Consider the following 24378-nt stretch of genomic DNA (forward strand, 5'->3'; position numbering starts at 1 on the left):
TTGAATGAATCATCATTGTCATCAAATACTTCTTGGTCTCTGTGAAATATCCTATGGTTCGTGTGCTTTAATTCCTTTCCAGAAAATGGTAGGGGATATGTAAAGTAATAAAGAACGTAGAAAAAAAATGCCAGGGCAGGTTCACTTTTCAGATCCCCATGGTCTTGGATGGAAACGTGATGGCGGGGTTTACCCTCGCTTTGCCATGTTGCTTTAGTAAGCCAGGAAACCAAGGCTTAGAAATAGGGACCTGAGTTTGGCAAGTGGGAGCAGAGTGGAGCTACAATTGAGGTCTTCAGGCTGGATCCCGTCTGCCTTTGAGCGTCATTATCTGAGCAGGACAGGATGACAGTATCCCCAGACAGTGAGCCTGGGTCGGCAGGACCACAGACAAATTTTCCGTACTTTGTGGCCCAGGCCCTTGGGCCATCTGAGTGGCCTGTCTATACTGCTGGGAAGAGACCTAGCAACTCCGCTCTCTTCCTGTCCCTCCTGTGTTTAATCCTCAATATTGTAACACTTCCTGCTTCAGTCAGTAGTGGCTAAGAATCCAAGACAGCATAGGTAGAGAAAGGAAAACATGGTGGTGTGACTGAATGAGATTGATCCAGAGGTAGATCTGATTTCTAATCCCAGATTTGCACTAACTGGTTGTTTACACAGGCAAGCTCTTTTATCTCTCTGAGCTCCTCTTACCTGGTCTTAAAATGGTAGGGTCGGGCCAGATGACCTCTTAGGCCCCATCCTCCTTTGAAATTCTTGGAAACTATAAATTCCTTTTCAGAATTTCCCTGAAAGGCCCTTGGGCCATCCCCAGGCTCATTGGTAGAACTCTGGCGCCATCTAGTGGCCAACCCAGAGGACTCTTTCTCCTAAAATGCTTTCTGCTCTCAGGTCTCGCCTCAATTGAAGCAAGAGAACAAAGCAGGTTCTGCCCTTCTTTGCAGGAGTGCGGCAAACTGCCAGACCAAGGAGAAACACATATTTAATTCATGTCCTAGGAAGATATTTTGTGCGAACACACTGCTACTTCCTACGGCACAGGCTGCGGTGTGGTGGGCATGTGGTTACAAAGCCAGGCTCCTGATGTCAGGAACACCCAGAGAGGCGCTCTGATAAATGCAATCGGGAGGCGATGTGTTTGGGTTGCTCCCTGTGTGCTAATCTGTTACCCGCTGGTCCTTATGCTTTCGGCTGCTCCCCAGTTAACACTCATTAAGCATGCATGTAGTGCTTCCATCCTGAGCCTTGGCCCCGCTGTCAGAACCCTCCTCCAGACATCTGCAGCAGAAAGAGGACGGAAAGACCCCTTGGGTCTCCTGCTGACCTGGAACAGCGATCCTTCCCATTTGGAAGGTCCCTCTGGAGTTTCCCTTTTCCTGACGTTCTCATCTAAATGAAGATCACTTCTGAAGTCAGCCTGACCCCAGGCTGAATCACCTGAGTCATCCTTGGGCTGTGGTGCTCTTATCCCACACATCTTGGCATTTGCCAAATGTTGCCATTAATCCCAGAATGACAGCCACTACCTGACGGCTCATCGTTCCTCTCACGGTAACTGCAGATCACCTGGAGCCAAAAGCTCCAGACCTTTTGCTTTTTAGTTTCTATATCCTGGCGAGGCAAGTACAAACAGCATTGTTGGTGCCCCTCATACGGGCAAGAAAAGCAAGGACAAAACTGTGTTACGTGACTCTCCTCACGTATGCAAATAGGGAGTGGCGGGGTTACAATAAAACAAAGGAGTTCTGACTCCCTGTTCAATTCTGTTTGGAAATTCGTTTTTCATGGTCTCAGTGAGGGGCCGTTGGTTCATTAATTTTCACCACAAACACTATTGAGAACCATTAACTGCCTGTACCTTAAAATTTTTTTTTAACGTTTATTTATTTTTGAGACAGAGAGAGAGACAGAGCATGAACGGGGGAGGGCCAGAGAGAGAGGGAGACACAGAATCGGAAGCAGGCTCCAGGCTCTGAGCGGTCAGCCCAGAGCCCGACGCGGGGCTCGAACTCACGGACTGCGAGATCGTGCCCTGAGCTGAAGTCGGACGCTTAACCGACTTAGCCACCCAGGCGCCCCTGCCTGTACCTTAAATAGCTGTGTGTGCACGTGTGTGTATGTGTGTGTTTCCCCTGCCGAGCAAGACAATGTGGTCAGTGGGTAGAGAGACCATTGGGTTGGGGACCAGAAAAGCTGGGTTTTTGATGTGGCCACCGCCAAGATGGGGGGCCTGGGAAGTCACAACCACTGAGGCTTTCATTTCCTTATCTGTCAAATAAAGAGAGCGCATTTCTGATTTGGGGTGTGTTTCAATATCTTTAACCCTGGATCTATCCAAACAAAACAATTCAGTGAGGTTACCTTTGCCTAGTAACTAAGTATCATTCACCTTGCTAGTCCAGATTGTTCAGGTGGGTTTATTGCTTTATTGATTTTTAAGTTTTTTGTTTTTCTTTTCTTCTGAGTGACCTGGCCTGTTCTTGGTACAGAATTCCATTCTCAGGTTACAAATTCCTTCAGGACAGCAATGGCTAATAGGTTTCAACTTGAGCGCCCTTCAAGTCAGTGAGCAATGGCTGTTGGGAGTTCTGTGTGAAGGTTTCTGAGGCCATGTTCTAAGGCTCCATGGGATAGTGGTTGGTTAGCCATGCCTGCAGTGGGCATGGGCTGGGGAAATGGGGAGGGTGAGGGCTGTATCTATGATAGCAGTGACGAATTTGAGAGGGGCAAGGGGAACCATGCCCCTTGTGCCCAGAGGCACAGAGCTCCTTGGAAGTAAGAGCTGGGATGGGAATCCAGGCCTCTTCCCTTCAAGTTCAGGTACTTCCCACCTGGTCTCCCTCTTTATTGGTTGTTGGCAATCAGGTGCTTAGAAGATGCTTTTTGATGACAATGACGACGATGATGATGATGACACTAATGGCTGTGGCAGCAGGATCTCTGCCCGCGCAGTTGTATGTACTCCATAGATGTGTTCCTTCCTTTCTGCAGGAGAGAAGAGCGTAACCCTCGACAGGAGATGGGCCAGGTGCCTTTCATAAGTGTTTCAAAGATTCATGTCCTCCTTTCTCCTCCTGGCCAGTCCCAAGAGAGACTCCTGAAAGATAATGCCTTGCACAAGTGACAGGTAGCAGGTGGAGAGGATCCGGAGGGGAGTGGAGGGCAGTGGGACAATGGGGCCAGCCTTCTTGGCCTCACAGAGGGGCATCTCAGCAAACAGCGATGGCCTGTGGCCTTCTAAATGGCAAAGGCACGGTCCCAGCGAGGTCCACTGTGGAGGGGCTCCTCGCCCAGATGGACCTGCTGTACTGTGAAGGAACATTCTGTGTTCCTTGGCTGGCAGTGAGCACTCAGCCTATCAGCTTCCCCCGACTGCACACCAAGGGCCCTGATGGCTTCCTCAGGGGGCACCCTGGAACTTCTGCCTGGAGCAGATGCCTGGGCTTTCTGTTCCCACAGAGCAGCCTTGCCTGGGGCGGTCTATCAGTCTTTCTCCGCTGGGAGGCAGCCACCTGTCCTGAGCTGTGCATGGAGCCTCCTCACAGGGCCCAGGAGGGAGGATGCTGCCTGGGTGGAGGATGCTGTCTGGTCTGGCTCCAGGCATAGGAGGCTGGGGGCCCATCCCGGGCCCTGGAGCCTGAATGCCCTTTTGTTTGCAACGAAATCAATCTACCCTTTAAAAAAGCATCCAGTGGCCAAAGTCCCAGGTAAAAAGCCGTGCTGCTGGGGTGGGGGCGGGAGGGGCAGAATTCCTCAAGCTCTGTGGGCCTCGAACCGTCTCTAGGAAAGGCCTGGGCCTGGCTTGCAGTGTAGATGGGATTCCCCCCAACACACACACCTCTCTTTGCAGGCAGGTAATTCCACAGTGAAGAATAATAACCAAAGCCATGTCTCAGAGCTTTCAGAAAAGGGGCTCTGGATCCTGGCTTCAGGTTTGGGAAAGGCCTGGGTTTCCTGGAGCAAAACGCCTTAGAGTCCGCCTCCGGACATCCTCTCCTAGGATCCTCCTTAGGTCAAATGCAGGACCCACCCAGCTCCCACCTGACTCTGATCTCACAAAGTAACAGCCTTCACGGCCCCCGAGGCTGACTGGCCAAGAAGTCCAACGATAAAAGAAACCCCGTTGGCACTCACGTTCCAAAGTGCCTTGTCTTTCTCCTGCAAGACTATTCCTTTCTTTGCCACCATCGGTTTACATTCTTCAATCAAGGAAGCCCCAAGAGGCCAGAAGCCTGCAACACACGGTATGCTTATTTCCATAGCAGGATTATCGCCACAGCGTTAGTAACCGAACATAATTTGGGTCCTGAGGGAGTTTACTGTCAAAGGTGAATTTGTTCTCCATCGGCGGAGACATGGCCCTAAGTTTCTGTCTCCAGGGATTCCATGGAGGTCCTTGCGGGGCAGGAGCAAACACGCCATTGTTTAGGCTAAGCTGCATCCCCACAACCTGAGCCATCCTTACTCTCGAGATTGGGTATGGACATTTTTGGAAGGATTCCTGATCCAAGCGACCATGTCAGAGTTCTTTCTACACCTGGCCTTCTTTCATGCATTTCTCTGCATTTTATTGCAAGGCAGAGGCTGTCCCTGTGCCTATAAACACTCCCTGCCATCCTCAGGAGGAAGGGCCCGCGGACAAATAAGTGAACAAGGTTTTATCGAATACTATGTTCCAGGCTCTGTGCCAGCCTCAGGGAGCCCTGTGGGTCCTCAAGAGGACTTTAGATATGGGGGCAGGGGGAGTCAGTATAAAGTGTTACAGGTGACAAGTTAGAAGTAATTATTGTGTTCAGTGGGGAGGGCACAGAGTAGGAGCCAGTATTTCCTCTGTGGGTAAGGAGATGAAGGGAAGAGGGTGGGAAAACTTCCCCCACCACCTGCAATTGTTTTCGAAACGAAAGTCACAACGTGGAGCTCTTCTGTATACTCTTAAATCCGCGTGCCCGGCTTCAGGCCTCGTGGTCCCGGATGTCTGCCTGCCCAGCCTGGTGGGGACCAGCATCTGGGGCATGGGTCAAGTTCTCCAAGTTCCAAGAAGATGGGTAGGACGAGATTGTCAGTATCCTAATTCCCCACAGTGGGAGCTCTATTTGTCCCTAAGAGAGTATAGCCGTCTGAGGAGAGGCCAGTCCTCTGGCACGGTCTTGCCCAGGAAATCTTGCCCAGGAAATCCCAAACAGATGTTTTCTTCAAAAGGAGCTATGTTTATTTAAGAGATACTCGAAGTTCGGGCTACAATCAATCAATCAATCAATCAAAAGAAGAAGCAACCCATCCATAGCCACAGACCTGAACAAGGCCCAGGAAATCCAGCTAGGTTTGTCAGCGGGCCACAGAGCTGTGATTTCACATGGTATGGCTGCCCTGAGCACTTCCGGGCCTACCTCACATTATCAGTGACAGTCTGGGTTCTCCATGCACCCAAATGCATGATTGCACTCATTCACGCACCCTATCCAGCAGAGTTACCATAGATAGTTTCGTTATGTAGCATATATATTAACATGGAGAAAAATGTCTACACCACAGACAATAACTCACAGCTAAGGACCAAAGACGGCTTCCAGAATCCTTACCTTGCCAAGCCCACTGCTCAGGGCGGATACAAAGAAGCTCAGTTCTAACACGAAGTATCGGAATTGCAAGGTCAAAGGAGTTCAAGGAGCATGCTCTCCTTTTTGCTATTTGTTATTTTATTTAACTTAGTCTTCCCTGGAGCTTAAACGTCCCTGCTCTGGGCAGGCTTTGGGAAACACACATCTGCTCATTGCAATCTCCGAAAGCACTTAGAATTTACAAGCCTTGCACTTTGGTGAAACTCCGTGCTCTTCTAAGGAGCCTCTAAATCAGTCTCCACTAGGGGTTCTGAGGTGCCTTGTTATGTCCAATTCGCTCTCTATCCGGATCTTAATGGGATGTGTGAAACCTTGGTGAGGCAGTGCCGGAATGTTTAACGTTCACTGCCCCTTGGTTACTCTGGCCTCCCCTAGACAGAAACTCTTTGTTCACATAGCCCCATCATGTCTCCCCAGCAGGTGCCATCCACGGGGCCATAACATCAGGGACACAGGTTGCTACATCTCAGCAGCCACCAGGTAGAGCCAGGAGCAAAACCTGCTTTTGTTTTTGCTTACTGAAAACCGTGATCTGAGCTGTGTGCTGCCATTAAAAAATAATTCGCGAGTTTAAAAGCAGTAAACTATCCATGGCCACAGGTTACTTTTAAGACATGCTCTTTTTCCTTGAGGAAGCTGCACTATCCGTAATGACTCCTGGAGGGAGAGAGGGAGGGAGAAGGGCGGGAAGCAGACCAGGGAGGGGAGCTCCCGCAGCAGTCACTTCAGGCTATAACTTTCCAAGCAAAGAAAATGGCTGAGCCGGTCCAGATCCCCTCCAGCCTGGATTGCTTTGCTCTTCAGGGCCACAGGGCTCACTGGAGCACAGCTCAGCGCCTCAGCGGGTCAGGCCTTCTCGGGCACTCTGCTGGAGGCTTGTCCCACATAAACAACAGCGCCCGTGCCTGACATCTGGTTTTAGGCTGCATCATTATCTAGAATCCTAATCTGTTCAGAAGGGATGCATTATACTCAGCTGCCTGCATTATGCATTTACACGGTCCCCTCCACACGGCAGACACCGCTCTAGGCACCGAGACCTCAGAGGTGAACCCAACACGGTTGCCGTCATCATGGGGCTGATGTTCTTATGGAAGCAGCCAGACAAGAAACAAATAAACACATTAATATATAATATAGCAGCTGGTAGTGATCCGTGCCATGGAAAGCATAAAGCAAAGGGGAAGGCTATGGGCTGCTCTGGGTGGGGTGGCCAGGGAAGGTCTGCTGACGAGACGGCCCTTTGAACAGGGAGTCCTGAACGGAGAGCATTTCAGAAGGAACAGCAGGTGCTCAGCAAAAGGAAGAACCTGGCAAAGAGCACCGCAGACACTAAAGCCAGCTGCTACTGTTAAGTGCTTACTATGTACGTAATCGAGCACTTTACATACACCGTGTGCTGCTTTAATGCATTGTCTCATTTAATTGTCACAACAGTCCTATGACCCGGGTAGAATTATTCTATTTTACAGATAGGAAACAGAAGCTGAAGGACGACCTAATTTGCCTCAGATCACATAGTTAGGACATGGCAGAGTTGAGGCTTGAGCCTGGGTCTGGTCTCAGTCCAAACACCCACGTTCCTAAGCTTTAAGATATCGTGCCCTATGCTGCTGTAGTGGAGAGCACTCCCAGACCCACAGGGTTTAGTGTGGAGGAAATACTTTTGACTGCCAGCTGCATGGAAGATGCTTTGCTCATCACGCAAACCGCTTTCTTGCATGATTGTTTTCTCTCTTACTTAGAAACATTGTCCAGACAAAGTTGCGTTTTGGGTGGTCTCTTGAGTCTTTGCTGCTTCTCTCTTCTCTTTTTTTAAAAAAATTTAAGTTTATTTATTTATTTTTGAAAGAGACAGAGACAACATGAGCCAGGGAAGGGCAGAGAGAGAGAGAGAGAGAGAGGGAGGGAGGGAGGGAGAGAGAGAGAATCCCAAGCAGGCTCTGCGCTGACAGCGCAGTGGGGCTCGACGCGGGGCTTGAACCCACAAACCCGTGAGATCATGACCTGAGCCAGAATCCAGAGTCAGACGGTTAATTGAGCCACCCAGTCGCCCCACTGTTTCTCTTTTACAAGGCAAGTGTGGTTGCTCCCAGGATGCCCACAAATGCCACTCTGGTTCCCACCTTTATTCCCGGGCTTCCTAGGGGTGCCACAAAGTTGCAGTGCTCTCTCAAGAACCTGGCATGTGGAGCTCAAAAGTGTAAGACTGCTTTGTTCTTAGCCTGAGATCAGAAGTGATTATCAGAGGACAGCCATCTTGGTGAATGCCTCATCTAGCAGGACCACATGGACACAGTGCGGTTTGGTAGAAAGAATACCAATTTGGAATCAGTAACTCTGCAATTTTGCAGAGTCAGACCAAAAAAAAAAAAAAAAAAAAAAAATCTGCCTGATCCTGAGCAGATAAATCAGTAATTTTCTCAGAGCCTCAGAGTCCTCATCTACAAAACAGGAATGATCATGCCTACTTCTTTCTACCCTTTTCAGCAGTGACAAGAGGGTATCCCCAGGAGAATATGCTTCTCGTGAAGGAGCTCCTTCATCCTTCCCCAGAAGAGAAGAGAAAACACAAACAAAGAGCTTGGTGTGGAGCTCAATTCCTGTCTCCTAGATGTGAAAAGCCTGAAGGCTATAAAATCGCCCTGGAATTCATCCACACCCAAACAGTAGTTTTGTGTGTTGGCTCTTCTACTGCCTTGGGGAGGCAAAGCAAGGTCACTGAAAGATCTCTCTCCAGGGGCGCCTGGGTGGCTCAGTCGGTTAGGCATCTGACTCTTGGTTTTGGCTCAGGTCATGGTCTCATAGTTCCTGGGATTGAACTCCGCGCTGACAGTGCAGAACCTGCTTGGGATCCTCTCTCTCCCTCTGTCTCTGCCCCTCCCCTGCTTGTGCTCTTTCTCACTCTCTCAAAATAAATAAATACACTTTAAAAAATTAAAAAAAAAAAAGAATAACTTTTTTAACGTTTATTTATTTTTGAGACAGAGAGAGACAGAGCATGAACGGGGGAGGGTCAGAGAGAGAGGGAGACACAGAATTGGAAAAGGGCTCCAGGCTCTGAGCGGTCAGCACAGAGCCCGACGCAGGGCTCGAACTCACGGAGTGTGAGATCGTGACCTGAGCTGAAGTCGGCCACCCAACCGACTGAGCCACCCAGGCGCACCAAGAATAACTTTTAAAAAGACAGAAGTGGAACTGAAAGCACCCTGAGTCCAGATGAGTGAGAAAACATCTCAATAAACACATTTTAGATTTAACAAGCCCAAAATGACCCCAAATACAAATATGCATGGGGTAGCTCTGGATGTGATTAGTGGTTACGGTATGGATTTTAAGCCAATCCCTTTGAGTTTGGACGGTGGCCCTGCCACTTACTAGCTATGTGACTTCAGGTGACTTAATTGCCATCTCTGTACCTTTATTTCACCCTTCGTAAAATGGAGAATAGTAGTACCTACCCCAGATTATTATGAAATTTAATAAGCAAATGCGGGCACACACACACACACACACACACACACACACTAGTCCCTGACAAATTAAGCAACATTTAAGCTTTGGCCATTATTATGAGGAACGGACCAGGTTTAGAGAGGAAAATTCCAGGCCGTGAGAAAGATGCTATCACTTAATTATCTGGGGAACGGCATTCCCTAGGGAAAGCAATCCAAAGTGTACCAGCAAAGGCCACTCCGCTCTGTGGCTGAAGATGCGTGGTGACTCTTGGTTGGGTGCCGATGAAAGCGCCGCTCCGGTCCCGGAGAGTAGGAGGGATGTTAAGTGTATGCTACATTGTCGTTAATTAATTTCTCAAGGGCTGCAGTAATCAGGAGGCTCATTAACGTGTTTCAGCCTGCCTTTCATTTAGAGAACGAACGAGCAGTAAATGTAAATGCAGTGCACTTAGAAACCTTAGAAATCGTTCCATGCTGTAGTAGGAGGGGGGGAAACCCTGCTATGTCTCTAAGGAAAAGAAAAAAACCACAAGGGCTTCTTTAATCACATGAGAGAGGAACAATTCCAACCCAACAGCAGCAGAAGCTCCCTGTGGCTTTTCAAAATATTATCATTTGGACCTGGTTGTCCCTTTGCTCTTGTACAATGTTTAAAGATGCCATGCTCTATCCATATTTATACTCTCCCCAGCAGGGCGCTTAATCCTGACAGGCAGATTCCAGGGGCCAGGGCTTGGGCGAGCCCCTGCAAAGGATCCGCCCTAAGCTCACAGGGATGCATGGCGGAAAAGGTCCCCAAAGCCCCCCCTACTGGAGGCTTAGCTGTTGTGTCAGGTTGGGGGCACAGGCCAGTGGCTTCTCTAATTCTTCGAGGCCAACCTCAGGGTCACATGTGCCTTCTTCACTCTAATCTTGACCTCCCCTGAGGAGATGTTTTAAACTGTGCCAATTCCTTCTCTGAGTAGTGAGCATGTTTCCGAAGAGCCCTTTCACGGACCTGGACCTCTTCTTCCCCAGCCATTCCTAGTAAATAAATAACGTGCGTAGAACCGTGCCTCCCTGATAGGAAGCCCTCTGTAAGTGTTTATTATTCTCATTGTGATTCTTATTGTTAACTGCTGGCAGACAGCGAGCCATGGGATTTCGGGGATTCTGTCCCTCCATTTTTCCACACTGGGCTTCCTCATAATAACTGCTGTACAGGTGGTCACAACCCGCCATAGCATCTAAGATTGTGACTTAGACCTCCGTCCTCCCTCTTTCCCCATCCTCATCTTTAATCTACTTAGGTCGGTAATACCTATTCTTATTTTTTACCCTCCCCCAGTGTGCAGAAGAGGGCCGGGCCAAGGTCTACACGGCCTCTCTATAGTAGGACATGTCTCCAGTGGGCATGGAGGTTAGCCCACGGAAAGCAGAGGTTCCCATGGAAAGGGATGCCGAGTAATCTGTGACACACCACGCTCCTCCCTGGGAGTCACCTCACACCCATATAGCCCCACTTCCCCCTACCCCTATCTCTCCCAGGGGAACCTGAACATAAGACCCTCACTTGGGACCCCAACCAACCTTTCCTCTTCAGTTCAGTTCAACTAGCATCTATCGAGCACCTATTATGTGCCAACCTCTCTGCCAAGTGCTAGGGATACAAAATGAATAAGACACGTCTCTATCCTTAGGGAGCACAGAGTCTAGGGTTCAGTCACACCCAGAAACACCACTGCAATAAATGGAAGCACAGAGGAATCTTCCTGAAGGAGATGGGGCCTGACTTGGTCATTAAGGACAAGAGTCTGAAGGAAACGGGTGATGGGTGCAGTTTTACAACTTATTTGCTCCTTCCAGTACTTGCCCAGAGGGAGCCTCCTGAGAACACTGAGGAGTCGAGCCTTTATAAAGATCATGGTTTTATACTCTGGTATTCCCAGATGTTCCCGGCCGTATGAGATTCACGTTGCTCCTTGGTTAAACGAATTCGATAATGGATATCTAATCTTGAGATATGGGGTCGAATGTTTATAGGGTGAACATGTCAATCTCTACCTTAGTTCCTAATCTGTAAATAGAGTTTTTACTTCTCTTGAAATTCTTTCTCTTCCATGAAGCTTTCCTATTAACAAGGGTTTGTTGCTGCCTCCTGCCCTTAACCCCCTATCATGCAGCGCCACAATTGGGAACATGCCCCAGCATGTCCTCGGAGAACATAGTCCTATTTATACACGTGTGGGTCTATATCCCAATTATGGCCTGGACCTGGGTCAGCTTCTCAGATCCAACATGAATCATGTTACAACATAAAGAAGAATCTTAGTCCCAGGCTTTGACATCAATTGGGTCAAGGCTGAAGTTCAAAATGTTTATTGCAACATCTAGTTTTAAACCCGAATCATGTTTCACTTTTAAGATTTTTTCCACATTTTGGGGGGCCTGGGTGGCTCAGTCAGTTAAGTGTCCGACTTCAGGCTCAGGTCATGATCTCACGGTCCGTGGGTTCAAGCCCCGTGTCAGGCTGTGTGCTGACAGCTCGGAGCCTGGAGCCTGCTTCAGATTCTGTGTCTCCCTCTCTCTCTGCCCCTCCGCTGCTTGCACTCTGTCTCTCTGTCTTCCAAAAGTAAATAAACATTTAAAAAAATTTTTTTAATAAATTAAGGTAAAACATCAGGAAAAAGAATATATGCCACAAATAAGAAATAAAAAGCAGATACTAGACTTAAATCCAAATACACTGAAAATTACATTGAATATAAAGAGTCTAAACATGCCAATTAAAATGTAGAGATTGTCAGGGCACCTTGGTGGCTCAGTCGGTTAAGTGTCATGATCTCACACTCTGTGAGTTCAAGCCCCGCATTGGGATCTGTGATGATAGCTCGTAGAGCCTGGAGCCTGCTTCAGATTCTGTCTCCCACTCTCTCTCTCCCTGCGCCTGCTCACACTCTGTCTCTCTCTCCCTCTCAAAAATAAACATTAAAAAAAAATGTAGAGATTGTCATGGGGTGCCTGGGTGGCTCAGTCAGTTAAGCATCTGACTTCGGCTCAGGTCATGATCTCACAGTCCATGGGCTCAAGCCCCGAGTTTGGCTCTGTGCTGACAGCTCGGAGCCTGGAGCCTGCTTCCAATTCTGCCTCTGCCCCTCCCCCTCTGCCCCTCCCCTGCTCATGCTCTGTCTCTCGCTCAAAACTAAGTAAACATTAAAAAAAGATTTTTGCTACATTTTAATGATTTTTCTAAAGGTGAAATAAAACAAAGGGTAGATTGCTTACACATGCTCTACATCTGGTAAGTTCTCAGTAACGTTGCATATGTTCATTATTATTAAGAGATAGTTCTGCTGAGGACTCAAGTCATTAATACCTCTAGAGGTGGATAGAAATTTATCTGCTATGAGAAATAAGTTTGGTGTCTTCTTTATGTATATTACGTTGGTCTCACTGAACTCTCGTATTGTTCTTTAATGTTTTGTGCTTACATCTGGGCCTCCTAATTAGACTAAAAGGAGTGTGAGGGCAGTGATCTTAGATTTCTATTATATTTCCCTCAAGGCACTTAGCACCATTCCTTGCAAAAAGCAGACACCCAGTAAATATACCTCTATGCATTGATTGGCTCTACAAGGCTCTACAAATGAATATTAAAGTACTACATATAAAATACAAAATACCATAATAGTTGGCATCATCCGCTCCACGGTCCCTTTCGTTGTCACTGCTTCTCAGCTCAGGAAAATGAGTAGGAGGAGGGTCCTGGGTGAGGTAACAAATGCAGAGGACTGTAAACTATCCCGGCTGACCGTTCACACACCTCAGCTTCTCCTTGTGTCTCTTTCTCACACTATCCACTGTCCCTGCGGGCTCCCGATCGTCTCTGACTTCCAGGCTCCAGGGCACCAGATGAGGCACTAGTTTATTGCACTAAGGTGCAAACGACTTCTTCAAAGTTCAGGAGAAACCCTGGAGAGGCGGCCTGCCTCCTAGGTCACCCGCAGCAAGCCAGGGCAAACTGGGTTGGCTCCGTCCTCCCTTTCAAATAATAGGCCATTCAGTCTTTGGGAGAGAAGTGAATCAGCAACCCCAGGGCCATTCTAGCGGCCCAAACGGCTGCCAGCTGGACAGCCCGCTTCAAACAACCAATTAGTATGAGCACCACAAGTTGATTTGAGCAAATCCAGGCAGCTCTCCGCGCAAAAACTAGAAGGGCCCACATGTCCGCGTGGAAAATGAAGTTGTTTCACCTTCCCTGGCACGGTTCCACTCCAAGGAACAAGCTTTATTTCTCTCAAAACTTGGCTTCCCTTGACTTGCCAGATGAAAAATGATGTGAAGTTATTGAAATCATCTGCTAAGGGAAATGAATCCAAGCTCAGTGAAAGAGGTTTTGCTGCCAGCCTGTCTTATAAGCAAAATAGAACGGTGCCACCAGGTGAAGACAGTAATTATTTCAATGAGCAATTGTATTAGATGTAGAAGGTAATGAGGAATAAAGATGCTGGACCCAGCCCAGCGATTTGCTACATATGCTTCTCTTTCCTGTTCTAAGGTAGCAAATGAACGGAGTGAGTTCAGCTGTGGGATGATAGAGGCTTCCCCCAATGTGGACTGACTCACAATTCATCATTCGCTGCCCGATGAAGAGACAGCACAACCTGGGGAATCCGCAGACGTGAGATGCCAACAGTGCCTGTCCCACCCTCTCTCTAATACTGCCTTTGGTGCACAGTGACCCTCGAGGAAAATGGCAAGCCGTGAAGTGGGATGGTGGTTAGGGAAACGACAACTGACAGACATTTTTAACTTTGTTGCTGAAATGAAATAAGGAAATCCCAAGATCTGGAGTATTTTTGTTCAACTTCATCTTAGGCCATTCTTTTGATTTTAAATAAATGCATTTCTGGAATGGGAGGAAGGAAAAGAGAGGGGGTGGGACATAGAGTGACAGCAAGGGCCACCTTGTTCTGGGAAGACATCGACCAAATTGGGTTAATCTGGCAGAACAGACTGAGGCAGCTGATAGTCTTTTTGCCAATGTGGCACATTTGAAGTTTCTGCTTTGATTAGTGCCTCTCCGTGTTATCTGAAAAGCCTATCGCGAAAGCAAAAACTGACAGTATTTCAAGGAGTAATTGACAATTCCTTGATTAGAGTGAGAGATTTAACACACATTTCTTAGTAATTGATAGATCAAACAGCCAAAAATATTCGGAATAGTTATAAAGATTTTGAACAACATAATTAACAAGTGTGATGTGAAAGACTTATATAGAGCACTGCACTCAACCACTGGAGAATACACTCTCTTTCCCAAATCACATATTACATTTATGAAAACTGATGATGAATTAGGGCATAAAGCAGGACCAAATTTTGACAAATTTCAAAGAACCAGTACCATAACATTGCAACACAAGTTAGAAATCAGTAAAACTTATAACGTAAAGTCTCTACCCATCTAGAAATGTAAAAGCACACTTAAAATCCAGAGATAGAAAGCAGATTGTGGTTGCCAGGGGCTGGCAAGAGAGGGGAATGGGAAGTGACTATTTATTTAACGGGTACGGGGCTTCCTTTGGGGGTAATGAAAACGTGTTGGAACTCGATAGAGGTGGTAGTTGTTACAACACTGTGAGTGTACTAAATTGTACACTTCAAGTTGGTTATCTTTGTATGGATTTCCAAGTCAGTAAAAAAAAAAGTGCTCGTTATCTCCGTGTTTAAATCCTAACCAAAGGATACATGGGTGAGACTTTTTCAGGCTTTATACCTATGACATGTACATTTTTCTGTACAGTATGTATATATATATTTTTTATTTTTTTTCAACTTTTTTTTTTTGGTGGGGGGGGATAGAGAGAGACAGAGCATGAACGGGGGAGGGGCAGAGAGAGAGGGAGACACAGAATCGGAAACAGGCTCCAGGCTCCGAGCCATCAGCCCAGAGCCTGATGCGGGGCTCGAACTCACGGACCGCGAGATCGTGACCTGGCTAAAGTCGGACGCTTAACCGACTGCGCCACCTAGGCGCCCCCAGTATGTATATATGTTTATATTTTCTGTATTATGCTTCAATAAAGAATTTAAGAATGAAAAACATCCACAGAACGAAGTAATATTATAAAGTTTTAAAAATAAGAACTGCATGACACTATGCCCAAAATTTACGGTAAGTAGTGAACTCAGATCAGGGAAATAAGATGTGGCAAAGGGTGATGATGAGGTCTCCAAAGTACACATAAAAGAAGACACACAGCTTTAAATGTTTCTTTGGAAAAAGAAGAAAGGTTTAAAATGAGCAAGAAACGCATTAAATGTAAGAAGGGAGAAACTAACAGAATATTCCCAAAGAACGTAAAAAGATGGAAATAATAGCCTTAAAGAAACAGATAACAGATACAATAATGGATCAACAAAACCAAACACTGGGTCTTGGAAGAGACTAACCCCTGGAAAGATTGAATAAAGACACAAATAGGGGCACCTGGGTGGCTCAGTCAGTGAAACGTCTGACTTCGGCTCAGGTCATGATCTCAGTTTGTGAGTTTGAGCCCTGAGTCAGGCGCTGTGCTGACAGCTCAGAGCCTGGAGCCTGCTTTGGATTCTGTGTCATCTTGTCTCTCTGCCCCTCCCCTGCTCATGCTCTGTCTCTCTCTCTCTCTCTCTCAAAAATAAATAATAAACATTTAAATAGATATATATAGAGAGAAGGCATATATAATATTAGGAATGAAAAAGAAGAATACACAAAGATCACAAATATAATAGAAATATAAGATAGAAAAACCTTATGCTAATAACTTTGAAAATGTACCTTTTAAATGGAAATTCCCCCCAAAATACTTACCAAACTGACTCTAAAAGAAATAGGGCGTGCCTAGGCAACTCAGTCATTTAAGCACCCGACTCTTGATTTCAGCTCAGGTCAAGATCTTACAGTTTGTGAGTTCAAATTGGGCTCTGCGCTGACAGTGAGGGAGCCTGCTTGGGAGTCTCTCTGTGCCCCTCCCCTGCTCATGCTCTCTCTCACCCTCAGAAACAAACAAACAAACAAACAAACATTAAAAAAAGAGAAAGAAATAGACTGCCTACATAATCAGTAGCAGAAATCTTCCCATGAAAGAAATCCTAGGCTTTGAGAGTTTTACTTGTGAGTTCTAGGAGACATTTCAATTACAGCCTCAGATTATAACCAGCACGTTAAATAAGTAGGATTCATGGGATGTAATCAAATAAGTGGTTGTCTCCTACTGTCCCTTTAAATTTTCTCAGTGAAGGTAATCCTTCCCCTGACACTGGATGAAAACTCAGGCAAGCCCCTTGACTTTTAAGGTTATTAATGAGTAATAGAAATGTCTCTATTTACTTATAGACACAAACCCAGACTCAAATTAGTAACTTAAAATGACCAGTACAATATAAGATAGGCTTTCGGTTTAAAAGTTAGGATTTCTCTTCCCCCAACTCAGAGGCTGTGGCAGACTGACCACCTGTTTTGGGGGAAGGAAATGGAGTCAGCGTCTTCTCTTTTTCTCTCCCCCTTTCTCAATCACCCCCACCCCTACCCCACCACCCCCACTGCACCATCTATAAGAGACTGAAAATATACCAGCGATCTGAGAAAAAAATTAATGTAAAAAATTAACTAAACAGAAGTCTTTAACCAGGTGACTGATGAGACAAGAAGAAACTTCTAAGGTATCTTTAAGTGTCACGATTTCAACAGCAGCTACCATCCCCAGGGCTAAGGGAATGAAAGAAAGATGTTAGCATTCTTGAAACTTCAAAGCATAGACAAGGAAGCCTGCAGAGCTGAAACTCTGGACCCTGAGGAGGAAGTGATACTTGGTTGGTGCTGGTGTGTCTGAGCTCAGAGAAGGAGCCCATGAGGCCAGACCCAAACTTTGAAGAGGATGTGGTCCTGTCCCGGGATAGAAGGGGTGGACGTGAGGAGCCTGGCCTTATAAGTCTTGTTGAAACTCTGAATGAACTAGCTGCTGCCATGGGAGGAACTGCCCCTGATGGGGTCAGAAGCTGTGACACTCACAGGGACCAGACAGGAAGGAGGCAGGGAGGAGCACAGCCCTTCTGCTCCCCCAGCCTTCCAGTCCCCCTCCGGTACCTTGAGCAGCAGAGCCCAACGGGGAAAAGCTGGCAAAGCAGAAATGCAGTTTGCGGGCCTGTGGCCCTAGCATCACAGAGCAGAGAATGAAAGGGTGGGCTTTTCCTAAATGACAGACCCCCATTCCCTGACTGCTGTTTCTGGTCCTCTCCAGGTTAAGGAGATGGAGAAGGAGGAGAAGAGAAAGTCCTTACTTAACTGGTACTGTTACCAGAGTGCTTTGCTCTCTCTGGACCTACTGGATATTTGAAGCGGATTCTCTCTCTCGTGGAGGGCTTTCGTGTGAACTTTGCAAAACCTCTTTTCTTACCCCATCACTGCTGATTTCCTTTGATCTAAATGAATACACTCTATTCTGGGCGTTGCTTATTAACCCTCATTTAATGCCCAAAAAAGCAGCATCCAGCTTCTCCTGTAATGAAGCCTGCTCACCTCTCCAACTGACCCAATTCTACTTCAGACCATATAAGATGACCCCGTGCCAGCTCCTTTGTGTGCATCTGGCTGTACTTGAGCCAAGGAAACACTCATGGATTCTTTGCCCAGGCAAATCTGGGGAATGCAGACTGACTCAAGCCCAGGCACACCTTTCTTTCACTCCATCGGCAAAGCAGCAGGCCAACCCCGTTGTTGCTTCCTGTGTTTCAGATGAGAGCCAGACACAGCCCCCCCAGACCTGCCTCACTGCAGAGGACCAAGGGGAACTACTGAATCCCTCTTCAGTTGTCTCAATTCATAACAGCAGTGTTTGCCAAAGAAATTTTCTTGCAAAATTTCCATCATACTCCCTCTCTCAAGCCATGCACATGCTTGAGAGGATGAGGGGTGGTTAATGTCAAGGAACGAATTCCTAGATATGTCTTTTGAAAAGGCATCTTGGCCTACCATCTCACTTTGGAAGTTCGTATCTTGAATCTTGGTGCTTCAATTACAACTGAATCTTAAATTCTTCCAATTCATCTTATGCGATTAGTATTAACAGTGATCCTAAAATCAAACAAAATAGAACTAGAAAGGAAAATTATAGGTTAAACTTAATCATAAGTAAAACTGCAAAAAACAAACTATTCTAAACAACCTATTACCAATCCAGCAGAGCACGAAAAAGATGACCCATCATCCTAAGTTAGGTTTATCCCAGGAATGCAAAGTTGGGTTAATTTACAAAAACAATTAATTTAATGTATTACATTAACAGATCAGATGAGGAAAACATTTAATCATCTCAGTAAATGCAGGGAAAGGCATTTGAGTAAAAGCATCCTGGTTTGTGACAGAAACTCTGAAGATTATAATGAGGAAGGTAACTTTTTGACAGGATAAAAGCCAAAAGCAAACACGTATAGCAGGTATGATCCTTCACGGTAAAACTTACAAGCCTTCCCTTTAAAATCAGGAACAAGTTGAAGACGCTCAATGCCATTGTTATAGTCAACATTATTCTAGTGATTTTCATGACTAAAATGTAAATAGGAAAATAAATAAAAGGTATACAAATTGGAAAAGAAGGAATAAAGCAATCATTATTAGCAGATTGATATGGTTGCCTATAGAGACTATTCAAAAGAATCTATAACCAAATTATTAGAATTGAGGAGCTAACTTAGCAAAGTGGCTAAGTATATAAAACCAATTGCATTTCTAGACAGCAGCCATAAAAATTATAGTAATGTAATTTAAAAGATACCATTACAATAGAAACAACACTATAATAAAATAAAGGGACCTTTATGGAGAAAAACATCAAAGAAGACCAAAACTAACAGAGAGATTTACCATGTTCTCAGGCAGAGAGACTCAGTATAAATATGTCGACCTTCCCCAGATTCAATGCAACTCAAATCAGCATCTCAGCGGTTTATCACAGACCTCATTAATCCGATTCCAAAATTTACACGGAAAAGCACAGCCCCACGAAGAGTCAAAGTACTCAGATACTCTTGAGTAAGAACAAGGTTGTGCACGCCTTTGTGTGTGTGTGTGTGTGTGTGTGTGTGTGTGTGTGTGTAAGATGGGGTAGCTCTGCCAAACAGCAAGATTGATAAATCGACTTAACTATGACAATGTGATACTAGAAACGGGATAGACAAATAGATCAAAGGAGAGAATGGGAAGCCCAGAAATGGATCCATAAATATATGAAAACTCATCGACTGGCACTCTAGAGCAGCTGGATGGCCAGGGAATGAGGTGTTCAATAAACAGTGTGGGAACAAGAGTTTATCCATATTGGAAAAAAGAGATATTGGATTCCTCTCTCGCATCATATATAAACTATAATCCAGGTGAAATGAAGATTTAAATGTGGAAAGAAAATCCTTAAAAATTTCACGTGTCGGGCACCTGGGTGGATCAGTCGGTTAAGCATCCAATTCTTGGTTCTGGCTCAGGTCATGATCTCACGGGTGGTGGGATCAAGCCCTGTGTCACGCTCTGTGCTGACAGCGCAGAGCCTGCTTGGGGTTCTCTCTCTCCCTTTCTCTCTGCTCCTCCCCTGCTTGCATTCTCTCTCTCAAAATAATTAAATAAACTTAAAAAAATTTATGTGTCGGGGTGCCTGGGTGGCTCAGTCGGTTGAGCGTCCGACTTCAGCTCAGGTCACAATCTCGCGGTCCGTGAGTTCGAGCCCCGCGTCGGGCTCTGGGCTGATGGCTCAGAGCCTGGAGCCTGCTTCCGATTCTGTGTCTCCCTCTCTCTCTGCCCCTCCCCTGTTCATGCTCTGTCTCTCTCTGTCTCAAAAATAAATAAACGTTAAAAAAAAATTTGTGTCAATATATAAAAATATACTTTTTAATGTTTATTTTGAGTGAGAGCATGTGCATGTGAGCAGAGGGAGGGGCAGAGAGAGGAGAGAGAGAGAGAATCCCAAGCAGGCCCCACACTGTCAGCACAGCCTGATGTGGGGCTCAATCCCATGAACCATGACATCATGACCTGAGCCAAAAACAAGAGTTAGACGACGCTTAACCAACTGAGCCACCCAGGTGCCCCAGAAAAATATTTTGACTTTAGGTAAGGAAGTATTTTCTAAACAAGACCCAGAAAATACAAACCATAAAGGAAAAAAGATTGATAAATTAGAGAAAACCAAATTATAAATTTCCTTTTATCAAAAAACACTGGAAAGAGAGTAAAAAGGCAAACTAAAAATGGAGAAGGTATATTTGTCATGCATAGAATTAACTAAAAATTAGTATACAGGATCCAGGAAGAAGACCTAAAAATCAGCAAAAAAACCCCCAAAGAACCCAGGAGAAAATGAGCAACAGGAATGGAAAGCTTTTCACAGGAGAGGAAACATGAATGGCCAATCAATATACGAAATGTAGCTTAATTTCATTAGTAATCAAGGAAAAGCAAAATGAAATCACAGTGAGAGGCATTTTTATACCTACCAGACTGGATAAAGCCTGAAGATTTTAAGTAGTACAATTCGATCTTCAAAATACTTGTACTGGGTGATGCAATCACTTTGAGGAAACCACTTACATCTAGTATAGTTGTGACAGCCCATGTCCTCTGATTCCTAGGACTATGTCTTAGAGGAACTTCTGCGCATGAGCATCAGATGATATGTTTGAGCCAGCACAGTGTATAGTAACAAAAAACTGAACACAACTCAACAGGAGAAGAGACAAATAACTGTGGTAGATTCAGAAAATGGTTGTAACAGTAAAAAGGAAGCAACTACATAACTGAATTTCAGAAATAGAATGTTGAGAGGAAAAGAATACATGAAAGACGGCATTTTAATACACTTGGAAAACAAGCAAAGCAATATTTTGTTTAGGGATACATATACATATGTATATGGTAAGCTATAAACTCTATAGCAAAGGGATGATAAAGCCAAACTGAAAAGCAATGATTATCTGTCAGGGAAGGGACATGGGGCTGTGACTGGCAAGATAGTGTTGCCAGATAAAAAGAGGGGGGCTCAGGTAACTTTGAATTTAAATAATGAATAATGTTTTTAGTATAATTATACCCCAGATATTGCATGGGACACGCTTCTACTAAAAATTATTTATTGTTTATCTGCAATGTAAAGCTAATAGAGTGTATTTTGTTGTTGTTGCCTGTTTGTGGCTAAATCTGGCAACCCTACTCAGAGGGAGCTTCAATGACATTGATAACATCCTATTGCTTAGGTTGTGTGGTGGGTTCATGGCTGTTCAAGTTATGGTTTGTTTGTTTTTTTTTAATTTTTTTTTTTAATGCTTATTTATTTTTGAGACAGAGAAAGACAGAGCATGAACAGGGGAGGGGCAGAGAGAGAGGGAGACACAGAATCGGAAACAGGCTCCAGGCTCCGAGCTGTCAGCACAGAGCCCGACGCGGGGCTCGAACTCATGGACCGTGAGATCATGACCTGAGCCGAAGTCAGCCGCTCAACTGACTGAGCCACCCAGGCGCCCCATATGGTATGCCGCTGTCCACAATTCCACTTGGTGGATCCAAAGCTTTTGCTAAAAAATCAGCAATAGCGAGACCGAGGTGTCGAGGTGCTGGTCTTCCGTGACCACCTGAAGATACATCAAACTTCTTGTGGCTGGGCTTTCTCCTTACTGCTCACCATGCTCCTGTTGGTCATTACTTCACCCCCACGCTGCCACTAAATAGAGCTGTTTGGCTCAGTTAGGTAGGGTATCCTACCATCTTCTTTCCATAGTGTCCATAAGTGCGGGGTGTTACGCAATGCCTGACCCACTTTAAGCTCATGCTCCAAGCAATAAAAGAGTTTTTAACCATCAAAGGGCCTTCTTATCTCCCCAGCTCCTCAGAGAAAACATCAGAAAAGAGATCACAGAGAACATTCAGATTAAAGAGGCTATTAGTTGCAAAATCACTTGCCTAGTCCCATGGGGAGAAGCTTACTGGAGGGAGAAGAACCTTACACAGAATTTAATTGATGAAGACTCAATACATGAAGACTCTTCTTGAAGCAAGTGCATAAGCAAAGGGTAAAGACTGCAAAGAAGACTAAGGACCCCCAAATAAAAATAGAACACACCAGCACAGCACAAACAGCAAGGGTGCAGGGTGGGGGTGGGGTGCTCAAAACATACAGAAGAGATTCCAACTGGATGTGTCATTAATGAGCCCCAGGACCGTGAGCAGCTGTTTGACTCACTGTTGTATTCCAAGTGCTTAACCCAAAGACTGGCATAGAGCTGTCCTCAATAAATGTTTGTGGGTGGAATATATGAATGCATAATGAATGAAAGAAGTAGCAAGGGGAGCATTAAAGATTATTATCAGATTCGTAGAAAGGAGGAATTAAAAAGTCACCTCAGAATCTGCTGATTCTCATATATTTCTTACACGGGCACACCTCAGAGATATTGCAGGTTTGGTTCCAGACCACTGCAATGAAATGAATTTTGCAACAAGGCAAGTCACATAATTTCTTTGCTTTTCGAGTGCATACAAAAGTTATGTTGACACCATCCTACAGTCTATTAAGTGTCCAGTAGCATTATGTCCAAAACAACAATGTGCATGTCTGAATTAAAAAATATTTTATTGCCTAAAAAATGCTAACCATCATCCGAGCTTTCAGTGAGTTGTCGCCACTGATTACAGATCACTGTAACGAAGAAAGTAATAATGAAAACGTTTGAAACATTGTGAGAATTACCAAAATGTGACACCAGGACACGACGTGAGCAAATGCTGTTGGAAAATTAGCACTGACAGACCTGCTCAACACAGGGTTGCCGCAAACCTTCAATTTGTAAGCAAAGAAATTACAGTATCTGCAAAGCTCAAGAAAGCCAAGTACAATAAAATGAGGTGTGCCTACAGATAGGCATGTAAACCGCTTATGGCTCTCGACACAAAGTGTAGATTCATAAAACCTGAATAAAAGAACTGATTGAAACCCACATATCTATCCCGGTCAAAAATCTGGTGTCTGCAGTGGGCAGAACCAGAAAGGAGTTCCCAACAGAAGCTCCCTTGACTAGGCCTCTTCCTGTCTGGGTTTGCTTAGTCACCCTGACACCATGGTTTTGTACATCTCTGGTTCCTTCTGGCTGACCCTGAGGGACGATGGCCAAACTGCTGATACTTTTCCTACTGCCATCAGGTGCTGATATATGGTCCTTCTCATCAGTTCTTGCAATGAACCATTCATGCAATAAACATTTATAAAGTATGAACCAGGTGCTGTACTAAGCCCTGGAGGCTTAGAGGTGGTATTTAATGAGCACTTACTATGACAGTCACTGTGTTAATAACATTGCTTAAATTATCTAACTTGCAGCCCTACGTAGTAGGTACTGTTATTACCCTATTTTATAGATGAGGAAGCTCAGAGGTGAATAAGACAATGTCCATGGCTTCAAGAGGGAAGACGGACATTTGCCCTCCACCCTTCTGAGCATTTTCCAAAGCGCCATGGGAACATAGTGTATAGGTGACCTGAGCTGCTGTCCCTAACCCTCTGTATTAGCTATCTAGTGCTGCATAACAATATCACCACCCAATGAGCAGCTTCAAACGACACCCATTTATTTTCTCACATCTGTGGAATCGGGGTCCGGGCACAGCGTAGCTGGATCGATCCCCTGCTTCCAGGTCTCTCGCGAGGCTGCGGTCAGGCCAACAGCCAGGGCTGGGTTCTCATCTGAAGACTTCCAAGCTCCTGTAGTTGTTGACAGCATTCAGCTCCTTGTGGCCTGTCACACTGAAGGCCTCAGGGTCTTGCCGGCTGTCAGCTATTAGCTGCCTGCAATTCCCTGCCAGTTGCCCTCTCCGTAGGGAAGCTCGTAGCAGGCAGCCTGCTTCCTCAAAGCCGGCCAAGGAGAGGCACTCCTAGCAACAGGGGCATTCTAGAACAATCTGGAAGGGACATCCTATCACCTTTGCTGACTTATATTAGCTAAAATGAAGTCACAGGTCTGGCCACACTCTGGGTGGAAGGGGCTTACAGAAAGATGTGAACACAGGAACTGCCGTGGGGTCTTCCTGCCTTTTGTCCTTCCTCATCTGCCCAGATTAGTGGCCCCCTCCTATCTGCCTCCAGAGCTACCACAGGTGGCTGTGCCTTCACCTGACCGCAATGTGAAAATTACCCTACCCCCCTCCAGGGTTGTGCAGTGCACGCCTTGCATGACGATACGCAGAAGCCCTGCCGCTTCCATGAAATTATGTTTCTTTTTTACTCCGTGGGTGATCTGTTTAT

General features: G+C 45.7%; 1 long non-coding RNA gene across 1 annotated transcript; it reads right to left on the reverse strand.

Annotated features, from left to right (window-relative positions):
- Nucleotides 1-1908: 1908 nt before the first annotated feature.
- On the reverse strand, nucleotides 1909-14403 carry LOC113599279 (uncharacterized). The gene is made up of 3 exons (XR_003420071.2): nucleotides 12742-14403; nucleotides 4138-4235; nucleotides 1909-3100 (listed from the first exon to the last, which is right to left on the reverse strand). It is a non-coding gene; the product is annotated as an uncharacterized LOC113599279 (long non-coding RNA).
- Between the last annotated feature and the right edge of the window lie 9975 nt (nucleotides 14404-24378).

This window comes from Acinonyx jubatus, chromosome C1 (assembly GCF_027475565.1).
Source record: "Acinonyx jubatus isolate Ajub_Pintada_27869175 chromosome C1, VMU_Ajub_asm_v1.0, whole genome shotgun sequence".
Classification (NCBI taxonomy): Eukaryota; Metazoa; Chordata; class Mammalia; order Carnivora; family Felidae; genus Acinonyx; species Acinonyx jubatus.